Source organism: Callithrix jacchus, chromosome 11 (assembly GCF_049354715.1).
Source record: "Callithrix jacchus isolate 240 chromosome 11, calJac240_pri, whole genome shotgun sequence".
Classification (NCBI taxonomy): Eukaryota; Metazoa; Chordata; class Mammalia; order Primates; family Cebidae; genus Callithrix; species Callithrix jacchus.
In genome coordinates this window covers 41,145,990-41,158,384 of record NC_133512.1, presented here as the reverse complement: position 1 = coordinate 41,158,384, position 12,395 = coordinate 41,145,990, and the positions used below count along the sequence as shown (strand labels likewise).

The 12,395-nt window shown below is 33.7% G+C and overlaps 1 long non-coding RNA gene across 2 annotated transcripts; it reads right to left on the bottom strand.

Annotated features, from left to right (window-relative positions):
• Nucleotides 1–416: 416 nt before the first annotated feature.
• On the bottom strand, nt 417–12,281 carry LOC108592858 (uncharacterized). Of its 2 annotated transcripts, XR_013523717.1 has the most exons (4): nt 12,101–12,281; nt 11,662–11,821; nt 8,866–8,974; nt 417–656 (listed from the first exon to the last, which is right to left on the bottom strand). It is a non-coding gene; the product is annotated as an uncharacterized LOC108592858 (long non-coding RNA). The 2 variants fall into 2 exon arrangements; XR_001913162.4 differs by lacking the exon at nt 8,866–8,974.
• Between the last annotated feature and the right edge of the window lie 114 nt (nt 12,282–12,395).

Genomic DNA, 12,395 nt, shown 5'->3' with positions numbered 1-12,395 from the left:
CAGTAAAAACAATGTCAGAATTTCATGTCATCATTAGTAGGCTACTGGCTGTAGCAAAAATATTTTAAATTATCAAAGCTAACCTAAAATCTTTTCACAGGTACAATATGTAGTGGTGAGCATTTAACTTTAAATAGCACAGCAAATTGTAAAAGTCACCCTATGTCATAAGAAGTGTATACAAATAACTGTTTATGGTTCTACATCTCTAAAAGATGTGCATGCTGCACTAAATGTTTAATGTGTCCTTGTCCAAAGGGAAATAAAATATTAATTTTGTTTTGAGGACAAGTTGACTCCATAAAAAAATAGGTAACTTAGCCAGGTATAAAAGTTTCAGAAAATTCTGTTTCCAAGGTGGTGGGATTTTTAGGAAACTTACCTTTCTCAGGAACATAATGTCAAAAAACACTCTATAAATTCATCAAAGTTTAATGATGAAGAGACACAATAAATATTATACAGTTTAGTGGGGGATACTTTGGAAGTGAATGCTGAAGATTAAAATTCAGAGAAGACTGCAACCATGAAACAGTTCACAAAGTTTCAGTTGAATGAAAAATTTTTAAAAAGCACATCCAATTTCTTCAAACAATTTGTTTCTTCTAAGATTTCAGGTTTAATTTTGTTTATCCCATGACAGGTAGTTCACAACACTGGGAAAAGAAAGGAAAAAAATATTTTATTTGCATTGTTCATATTTTTTATATTAATGTACGTATCTAAGAATATTTGCTTCACAGAGCTTTTATTCTACTTTTTTTTTATGTGTAATTAAAATTCAAGAGGATTTGACATCCCAAATCTTTTCTTAATGTTTTTCTCTAAATGATCAGCATAAAACACAAAATAAAGTTATCTTTCCACCTCAGTCTCCCAAGTAGCTGGTACTACAGGAATGTGTCACCACACCCAGCTATTTGTTTATTTTTCATAGAGATAGCCTTTCACTGTGTTGCACATGCTCCATCATCTATCATTTTTTATTGACTAATTCTAACCTTAATAGTTTCTTATTTTTAGATTTACCTCCAATTTTCCCATCCCATGTTAAATACTACCATAAACTATTCTGAAAACTCTTTTCTAAATCCACATCACAGCTTCCATCTCAAGAACCTATAATTTCTTCTTGTTCATCAAATCAATTTTAAATATCAGTCCTAAGATAACCCCATCAACTAATCTAACTTTGCTTTCTTACCTAATTATATTTTCCCTGTTCCCTAACACATACCTTCCACTTCAGACTAATTTTCTTCATTTCCTCAATATGTCAGATTCATACTTCTCACTCTATCATGTTTAATTAGAAAATCTACTCGTCACTTACTTAAATTGTACCCATTCTACAAGATCCATTTCATAAAGTACTTGCTTGTGCCATATATTCTTCACATTAACTTATATTTTATCTTGTATTGTTTATGACATTTAATCAATAAGCCATGTTTCTCACATAATTGAAGAATAGGCTGGTAAAATCTTAAGTGCTTAATCATTGTGTGTTGAATTGAGCTAAATTTGTATACTTAACTTGAATTTATATGCTTAAATATTGTACTGCTGACGTTAAAAATTTTTTAAATCACAGTTGTATTATTTTATATTATTTATTTGGTCACTTCCAAGTTTTCTCAGCTACAGAGCCCACGAGGTTGAGACCACAGTGAGCTGTGGTTGTGTCACTGCACTCTAGTCCAGGCAACAGAGCAAGACCCTGTGTCAAAAATAAATAAAAATAAATGACGGATGAATTAAGAAAACTTTATTCCACCATATGATGGAGTTTTATACATGTGGAAGTAAATGAATAAACTTTCAGGCACAAAGTCCTGGAAAATTTGATGTAGTTTATTCTGTCCAATATATAAAATAACCTAAGAAAGTAATGAGTACTTAGTGTAATTCTCCTATTTTCTGAGTTCACCTATTGAGGAAAGCTGAAGGGTGTCTTCATAGTCAAGGTTCAAGTGAATGTAAGTCCTGAGGGATGAAAACTAAAGTATATATACACATATATGTTTTTAGGAGACTTTCTTAGGTGATACACACATACACCCCTCCTAAGAAAGTCTCAAGGAAAAAAAATGTCAGTGGGATGAGCCTTTTAGGAGGGCAGAATAAAAGACTGATTACAAATTGAAAGGCCAAAGAAGCACCCACAGATGGAAATAGAAGCAAGAGCCAGGAGCCAGGCTGAAACAGGAGGGCAACGAATCAAGTCAGGAAATAACTGCTATGAAGTACATTGGTGCCTTAATAGTAGCTGAATATGTGGGCTAGTTTAAATGGGAAAAGGTCTCTTGATTCCATAGATACAACAACACATATTTCTAAAAGGAAATTCATTAAAAAGGGGAAGGAGAATTATTTTATTCCTTTAGAGAGTATAAGATCAAAAGAGAGCAAAGAGCAACATTTCTCCAAATCTGCTCAAAATCTTGCCACACATGGCGTCATGTCAGTCCACTTCCACTTACAAAATTAGCCATAGTGCTTCTAATTATGACCACTGCAAAATAAAAATAGTAACAATACTAGTAAAATGTAAAATTGAAGTGAAAACTATTCATTTATAGAACAGGTATCATACAAACTCACATTCTTAGAACTGGAAATTTATAAAATCTAGATACCAATTGAATATGCAATTGCTTCTTCTGCACTATTTGCGCAGGAGATCCAATACGTCACAAAATTTGTTTAGACAATATTAGCTGAGCAAAATTAATGACAAGAGAATGCCATGAGGCAATTTGACAGTTGCTTCTCATATCATGAATATGCATCTTTCAAAAGAGGAAGCAATATTAAATATGCTTAAAATGGTTTAATCCTCTCAAAGACTTTGTAAGGTATGAATGAAATTTGCACATGTGTGTCAATTAGGTTTTGGTACAGAAAACAGAGTAAGTTTCAGGTATTTTCAGAAAACAGGGATTTAAAACAGGGAATAAAATGCTTACCAAATCTTTGGAAAGGCTGGCGAGAGAGGCTCTAGGCTAGGAATTCAGGAATGTTTCCTGAACACTGTAGAACTGATTTATTAGAGAACTATGACCTCTGGTCCAATAAGAAAAGTGGAGACTCCAGAAGTCACTACAAAATTTATTGACTTCAAAAACACACCACTCTAGCTACAATTGAGAGATCAGGGAGCCACTACTGCTGACACCACAACAGCCTCTCAAACCCTAGAACTTGGATGCTGGAACCCATCACAGAAAAATCATGTTTCCACAATCTCACTTATTAGCAGAAAACATGGAAGCAGCAGGAGGATGACCTCCACTTGACTTCTGCCTCCTAATCTCAACAAGTGCATCTAATTGGATGAAACTTATTTACATTTGGAAGTTTGATGGCACAGGAATTTGGGATAAGCAGTTTTCAGCTTTCTAGCTGCTGTAGTATAGAAATACACAGTATGAAAAAGTGCAAATGGTTGTCAGTTGGCCATATGCACCATACTGAGATGCAAAGGTTTTAGATATTTCTCATCCAAGGTCACAGAACTTGTGAGTGCTAGAGCAACAAACTTGAATTCAGAGATTTTGGCCACTTGCCCAGTGCTCTTTCCACTACATCAGTCTACAGCACTGATTACTCTCTGAAGACATTTGCCAAAGGAGACATATTTTCAAATCTTGTGCTAATTATATTTTTCACTGAAGCATTAATTCAGGCATCTGTGAACACTGTTACCTTTTAGTCTTATGTCAAACCTAGTTCTTCTTCCAAATTCAGACTTAATCTTATTTTACAGTAATTACAGTTAAACCAACACTGCTAGGGTTTAATACCTTTGAGTATTTTTCTCAGCAGGCTTGCTGCTTAATCCATTTAATGTCAGAACAACACAAACCTTCTTATTAATATGGGGGAAAGGACATTATTAGAGGCTGCATTCGTGGGTTTTTTTTTTCTTTTTGGTAAAAGCCACCAATATGGCAAGATTTGTATCTTATTTTTATTTTGTTTTCTGCTGACCATATGCAGAAAAACATTAAAAAATGAAAGATTTCAGATGTCAAATCCTCTTGAATTCTAATTAGACATAAAAATACAATGAAAGCTCTCTGAAGCAAATCTTCCTAGATTTGTACTTTAATATTAAAAATATGAACTATACAAATAAAATATTTGGACAAAACAAAAAAAATAATGCATCAGTGATATCTCATTCTGTTAATCAAATCGTCACTTTCAAATGCACTTGAAAATAATTTGGGGAATGTATTTTAAAATGCACATAGAATGACCTAAACACAAAAATTCCTAACATATACCTTAAAAGAAAAATATAAACTACTACTTAATACTTCTGCTTAGACTTAAGCAACAGCACTATGTTAAAATTGAAGAGGTGATTAAATTCATATAAATTCATTGAAGGTAGATATTATTATTATAGTAATAAGAGATTTGTGTTCTTTAAACAAGGAAATGATTATTGTCCAAAAGTTGTTTAATCAAGTGGATCTAGCTTTGTGATAAGATCATATAGAAAAGCATATAATAAACAATGTATGTGGTTGTTAAGGATCAAATAAAGTCATCTAAGTCTTGTGTAGGTTAGACTACATCAGTTTCACAGATTATTTATCTCCACATATTAATTAGATACAGAATGTTAACTCAGAGTGGATACATTTTTAAATCGAAAGGAACTCTTGTATTCAGCATACAAAGCAGTGAAGGCTGTGATTAATCTCAAGGTAAGTTTGGAGAGCTTACTAGAGAAAACAATTGATCCTGAGATTTTTCTGAACATTTCTATCTGTTATTGGAATCCATCTTTTTGTAAAAGACTGTTTTCACTCCTGAAAGTCATTATGTATTCTGTGTCTGTGTGTGCATATATATATATATATATATTATATATTTATTTATTATTTATATGTGTGTATATTATATATAGAAGTCTGTGTATATATATATACATATATACACACACACACACACACACATAGACACACACCTCTCTATATAATATACACACATATAAATTTTGGGGGGTATATTAGGGAGCAAGAGATCACACAAGAAGGCTTTTTCCTTTGCTTTTTACATAGGAAACTAAAATAATAGTTCAGTTTAACATCTAAATTGATTCAGATTAGAAAGAAAGAAAAAAAGTTAAAAATTGTAATAGTGTATTCTTTTTTGTGGAAGAATTTTTCACATTAAAGTCAGTAGTATTATTTGGTAAGTGGACTAGAGAGTATAACTTAAAAAATATATCCCTATCTCAGTTATCCCACATATTTAGTATCCTGTAAGAAATGACCAAAGACCAAAAGTTGTAAACTACAGAAGTTGAAGGAAGCTTTATGATTTTATATATACATATATATTATTTAATATATGTGTTTGTGTGTGTGTTCATTCTTTCTTAAAACTTGCTTTTTAAACAGATTCATGTTGGTCATATAGTTCAATGTCAAAGACAGTGCTTTTCATTATCCTTTAGGTAAAATAATGAGGTCTAGATGACTCTAGTAAGAGCTAATTGGAAAATTTTAACAATAGACACATCATCTCTTATGTTTTTTCTTATTTTTTGACTATGTTTAAAACCATGTGTAGAAAATATGGAAATCAAGTATTAATTTCATGGGGACAGATATCTACCATCTATTTTTTTCTGAGTATAATATATAGTAATATAGAACTCAGAAATTACTGGCTTAAATCAATGCTATTATTACCAAATTAACCATTATTATTCCAGTTATTTACTGAGCTGTATAATTTCCAAATAAAACTTAAATTGCCACTTAAGAGACTTGACCCTTAAGAGGTAATGACATAAAATGCTCAGTTTTGAGAAGTATATTTCACTTTGTGCACTGATGTATTTTCCTCATCTTCTTGAGAGGATACTAAAAGGTAAGAAAAGGGCTATTAAGTTACAGCTATTAAGTACTATTTCTTATTGTTATTGAAAAAAATATATTTAGGTTGACTGATAATGACATTTCTTTTAGAAGGACTGAGTGTTTATGTTCCTAAAAACCACAACCTACTTTATAATTGGCCAATACCTTCAGTATGAACAAACTTTTTAAGAATAACTGCTGTATGTGAGGCTATTTCTTTTATTAATATTTCATGTAGGGCATGTTTATAAGTGAGAAAATTCTATCAGAATGTCAACCTTTTTATATCCTAAAATAGGTAAATACTAATTAAAACCAAATGGTCTGGGGGATTGAATTACCCTATACTACTGATGTCCACTTTTCTCATCTTGTTAATGCAGTTCTTACTGTCTGAACTGTTCAAGAGTAACAAAAAAATCAAAGTTTGCATTTTATATCTTTCATTTACTTTCCATATAGAGTCAAAGCACTCTAGCAGGATTCAGACTGGTATTTTTACTAACATAGATGTATGCAGACTTTTTAAAAATATATTTTATAGGAGAAATTTGCTTCAAAGAATTATACATACAAAAAGCTGGCATAAATATGACCATTCACAAAATGTATTTAAATAATATAGAAAAATACAATACAAATGTGTAATGAACATTTGAAAACTCTGGTTTCTGAAGAGTTTAGATAGGGATTGTTTACATTATAATCTACTGGTATTTCTTTAAACACCAGTGTATTCCAAAATAATTATTTATTTCACATGGTTTTCTCTGAAACATACTTGCTTTATGTAATTCTTTAAAGACTCAGATAACCAGAATGAATTCAACCTAAAGCCAGGATTTAAAGAATGTAAGAGATTTGTCCAAGATCTGGGAATAAACTGAATCCTTCCTACTCATTTCCATTAGAAGCCCTTGCATCTGTAAAGGCAGATGGGAGCTCCACCTATATTCAGGCAGGAAAACCACTCAATTAAAGTTTAAAGTTTTACAAGGAAAATTCTTACTGCTTGCTTTAGGAGGGAAGGGTGGAGAACATTCTGTTTTACAGGACACTCCACCCTCCACTATATCCCCTTGATTAACTATGTAATCAGATCTCCTTCATCAACTTACCAATCAGGTAATGGTAGAATATTTCTGATGCTTGGTATGGGGTCTGAGTGAGGAGAGTCCTAAGAGTATTACTTATAGCACCTGTTTTGCATAGCATTAATGTGAAAAGACTTAACTTGCAGTACAAGTTAACATTTGTTCCAAGTTTTTTTAAAAAAACATTATTTTAGCATGTAAGCCTTATAGACATAACTCCTGTCTACTGATACATTATAAAGTCTTAGAAAAGTCACTGATTATATACAAGGAAGTGGACAAAGGAGAAATTTCAAATGCATAAGAACCAGTAAAAAGGTATTCATAAGGTATTAAAACGATTAGCATTTAGTATAAATAACTTGAAATGCACAAGTACCTACACCTGTTTTCCTGCCCACAGAGTCCATACAATGAAGATTTGGGATTCTAACTTTGTTTTTAAACTGGAGAAGTACAGAAACTTTGAGTCTTTTTACATTTATCTTACATCATTTAGTATCAAGATTTAGAGTAAGGTCTAAAGCTTTATCTTATGTTAAAGCTGGGTGCCTAATATGTCTGTCCTGATCTCCCATGGAAACAGTTATCAGGCTTCAGATAATTATTTTGTCTCTCAATTTTTTAACTTGAAAATACATGGCTATTTATTTTTGCTCTTATTTTTTCTTTTTATTATGCAATTTTTCCATCATTTGGTAAGGTTGAAAGAATACCACAAATGTTTGTATACCTTTCACAATTGTGTATATATGTATGTGTGTGTGTGTGTGTGTGTGTGTGTATAAATGTTGCAGCATGCATTTCCTGAGATTAGGATCTTCTCTTACCTAACCAAAATACCTCTATCACCTGTAAAATCCCAATTCCAGGACACAGCCTAGATAAATTAAATAAAAATCTTTGTAGTGGAGTCAAGGAATCAGTAATTTTTACAGCTCCCAAGTGATGACAATATGCAACAAATGTTAAGAACCACTGTCTAACCATCGACTAAATTTGTTAAACATTTTCAGTAAAGAATACATTTTGTTTCTTAATATGAATAAGAATGATAGCCTTTTAAAATTTAGCAAATCTAAATTATAGATTTTAGGCCAGAGTTTTCTAATAATTTACATTTCCTTAAGCTGTTCTTATTAATATTTTATTTGTTAAATGTATTTTATCTTAATTTCAGTTTCTTCTACATCATGATTTGAAATGCAGAAAATATATATTATGTAGATTCCAAATATATTTATCTCCAAAGTTAAATGAATTTTAGTAAAAATGATATTTAAACATATATTTTAATAAAACATTTAATAAATTAGATAGAAATCTTAGCATGTAAAGCATAAAGCTTTTTCATAACCTTCCACATAATCAAATTTTAAATTAGGAGAAATAAAGGTCCAGACAGAAAAAATCAAAATCCAAACTTACTGCATGTTACATTTAATAGCTAATGTACTTTCATGTCTTAAAAATCTAAATGTTTCTTATAACAAAGCATTATCCATAAATGAATAATCTTGACTCATAACAAATTATTCCTATATTGTAGTTTTTGTCAGAACTAAGATTAGCATTATCCTAAAACACATTTCTGAAATTTTTCAACATCTATTCATTACTTCTCTGTGGCTTCTTTGACGCCGTTGTACCCAAGCAAGTAAAGAAGGCATTAAATATTTAGAAACAGCCCTGAGATATCTATGTCCGTTCTTCAGTGTTAGGAGTAAAAGGAAGCAATGTGTAAACTGATGATTTTTAATAAATGAATTAGAACAGTTCAAAGTGAGGTAAGTTATACATTTTAGACTGAAGTAAAAGTCACAAGATCCAGATTCTAGGCTATGATTAGCAGAGCACTTCATCTCCCTGGGCCTGAAGTTTCTCACCTGTTAAATGAAGGATTTAGTTCTGCCAAAGGTCCCAAACTTTCTCAATTCGCAGCATTCCTAGTATCTCAGTAATTTTTTTCATGGTATTGCAAGTTACAAGAAACACCTAGCAGTTTCATTTATTAAACAGTTAACTCCAAACTTATGTGTGTCTGTCCTAACAACTTAGTAGCTATTTAAAAAATAATATACATTAACATTTTTCATTATTAATGGGATGTGCACATCTATCTGTTGGGCACTTTACAACTTCTCAAACCTTGGAATAAACTTGGAAACCACTTCCCTCATTTCCTGTTCTACAGTAATTTTCCCATAATCCTTGTTTTATTACAGCAATTTACAAAAACACAGCCTCACAAAGATATGATGTTGTCAAAAGGAATAAATTACAATTTAATGTAGAAGTTATGAACTACCTCAAGATGTCTGATATAACTACTGTAACCCACAGTGTCTGGTATATTATAGGGGCTAAAATCTTGCTTACTGAAATGAACTGACAGAATAGGTTTAGCGTTCATTTTGATTATTTTCCTTATTCAAGAACAGTTGATATTTATAATGGCATTCCTAAAACATTTTTCTCATACTATTTCACAGGAGAAAGAAACCCATATACATACAACTGCATCTGAAACCTCGGAAAGTAAGCTCAACCCAATTGATTAAGAGGATGTTCTCTGGATAAGGTAATCAAATGTTCACCAACTTATAGTCAAGTTAATTGTTATGAGAAAAAAAATCATGTAACTACAAAAAAAGAAAACCACTCACAAAAAAATTTTTTTAACTCTTAGCAGATGGCCCCAAAACTTTGAGAACCATGTTCCACAGTGGCAATATAGGAAGTTTCTAGATAACAGCAGCTCATTTTTGTTAAATGGCATTACACTACACTGGTTTTATTCACATACTTGCAAAATGGTTAAAGGAAGTTCATGTCACTATTAAAATGAATTCTGGGAATTGTATTGATATTCCATTTTAATCTTAATTATGCAAAGACCTATTAACTAAGACTATGTAACATAATACAGTATGATATGACTTCTGGATAATGAAAATAATCCTAAAGTTAAACATAAAAAAATAAGACAAAATAAGATACAAAATGACTGTACCAAATAGGTAACAACCTTAAAAAGGGCAGGATTTTTAAAAAAATCACTAAATTAAGATTGGGTCACTGGATTTAGTACATCTCTTTTCTGAAGAGGAATGATAAGCTACAGAATCAATCAATTATGTTTTGACATGAATTTTTCACCCTTAAAGTTCCTAGCTAGGAGTAAATTATTCTTTTCCATTTATCCATTTATACGTTTTAGATAGAATGACTATGAGTAAGTACAGAAAATGAAGAAATGAAAGAGAAGGGAAAATACAGATGGCTGATTCTGTCTCTGCAATTGCTAATTCATAAACACCAAACTTTCCCTGTGTATGCTGTCTTCTTTGGGAATTTGCTCCATCTTTTCCTTAAACTGAAAGCTGGCATGCTGAAGCTATTACTTCCCTATACGCTCTCCCAAATACTGCCTAATTATTTTCTCTTATCACACATTCCGGATATAGGGTGGATGTCCATCTACTTCCTCATTGCCACTTTCCAGATCACTTTTACTTTATGCTCTTCTAAAATTAAAACAAAGATCATCGACCACAAATCACACTTGGTCTTTTGTAGCTCATGCTAGAATACCCTCTTTGTCACATCTTTTTCATCTTTCTGATTCAAAATTCAGTAGCCTACTTCATCTCACCCCATCCTTCTTTTCTCCAGCTAAAAGACAGCTGCTCCTCAAACTTTAAGGACATCTGAATCACCTGGAAGTTCTTGTGAACTTCGGGTTCTGAATTAGTAAGGGCACCCAAAGAGTCTGCATTTCTTATAACTCCCGTGAGAAGCTGTGGAATACTCTGAACAGCAAAGCACTAGAAGTGCTGTTTCTGTTGGTATCTAATCTATTAGTCCTAATCTCTCATTTATACTTTGGAACTCATTCTCTCCTGCCTTCACTATGTTAACATCTATCATTCCTTTACTGTTCCCTTGGGTCCCCTACACAGTTTGTCTCCACCTGCTCTCAGCTGCTCAGTATCGCCCATTTAAAAAAACAGAACTGGCCGGGCAAGGTGTCTGACGCCTGTAATCCCAGCACTTTGGTAGGCGGAGGCAGGTGGATCACGAGATACACGAGGTCAAGATATCAAGACCATCATGACCAACATGGTGAAACCCTGTCTCTACTAATAATAAAAATTTGCTGGGTGTGGTTGTGTGCACCTGTAGTCCCAGCTACTCGGGAGGCTGAGGCAGGAGAATTGCTCCAGCCTGGGAGGCTGAAGTTGCATTGAACCTATATCACGCTACTGCACTCCAGTCTGGTGAAAGAGTGACACTGTCTAAAAAAAAAAAAAAAAACTGGCTGGGCGCGGTGGCTCACGCCTGTAATCCTAGCACTTTGGGAGGCCGAGGCGAGTGAATCACGAGTTCAACAGATCGAGACCATCCTGGTCAACATGGTGAAACCCCGTCTCTACTAAAAAAAACAAAAAATTAGCTGGGCATGGTGGCGCGTGCCTGTAATCCCAGCTACTCAGGAGGCTGAGGCAGGAGTATTGCCTGAACCCAGGAGGCGGAGGTTGCGGTGAGCCGAGATCGCGCCATTGCACTCCAGCCTGGGTAACAAGAGCAAAACTCCGTCTCAAAAAAAAAAAAGAAAGAAAGAAACTAAACCAAAATAAAATTAGAAAACCCTCATTTAATTCCTCATTCCCATAACCTACCATCTGATGTCTCTCTCATCCACAGCTAAACATGGAAAAAGAAATGTCTGCTTGACTATGCCACTTCTTCATCTCCGGCTCAATCCTGTACCCACTTCAATGTTATTTGCAGGCCCATCACCCCACCAACACAGCATTCACGGAAGTCATCAGTGAGTACCTATTTAGAAGACAAAATGACATTTTCAGTTCTCACCTAATTTGAATTTCTCAAAAGTATTCAATACTATTAACTACTCCCAATATTTTTCCATATTGTCCTCCATGACACAACACATAATAGTCCCCTTATTTTCTATTTTCCTGTCTATTGTAGAGACTTCCCGCATACACCACCCCAAAAAAGGTCAATGAAACGCCTAGCCTTCAAGTCTCAACTAAAATCTGGCTTCTAACGCCTCCCCAACTAGGAAAATATATAGTCCCATTGGTTGTCTACCAGTTTCTTGTAATTCTTAGCCATAAGTTAGCTGATCCACCGTCCCTCAGACAGGTGAAGTTAAGCTCAGTATTTGTCATATCTTGATATACAGTCTAGTTAAAAAGAGTTTGCATATGTAAGAAGATGGCTACCGGGGGGCGTTGTTACGTCCTACGTCATCACGTGCCGGGATGAGGGTGGGGCCCTCAAGGAAGATGGAATGGAATCCAGTGGGCGGGGGCAAGAGGACGGGGCGGGGCTACGCAGGATCTGGGCGGGGCGGGGCCGGTGAGGGGTCGGGGGCGCTTCTGCT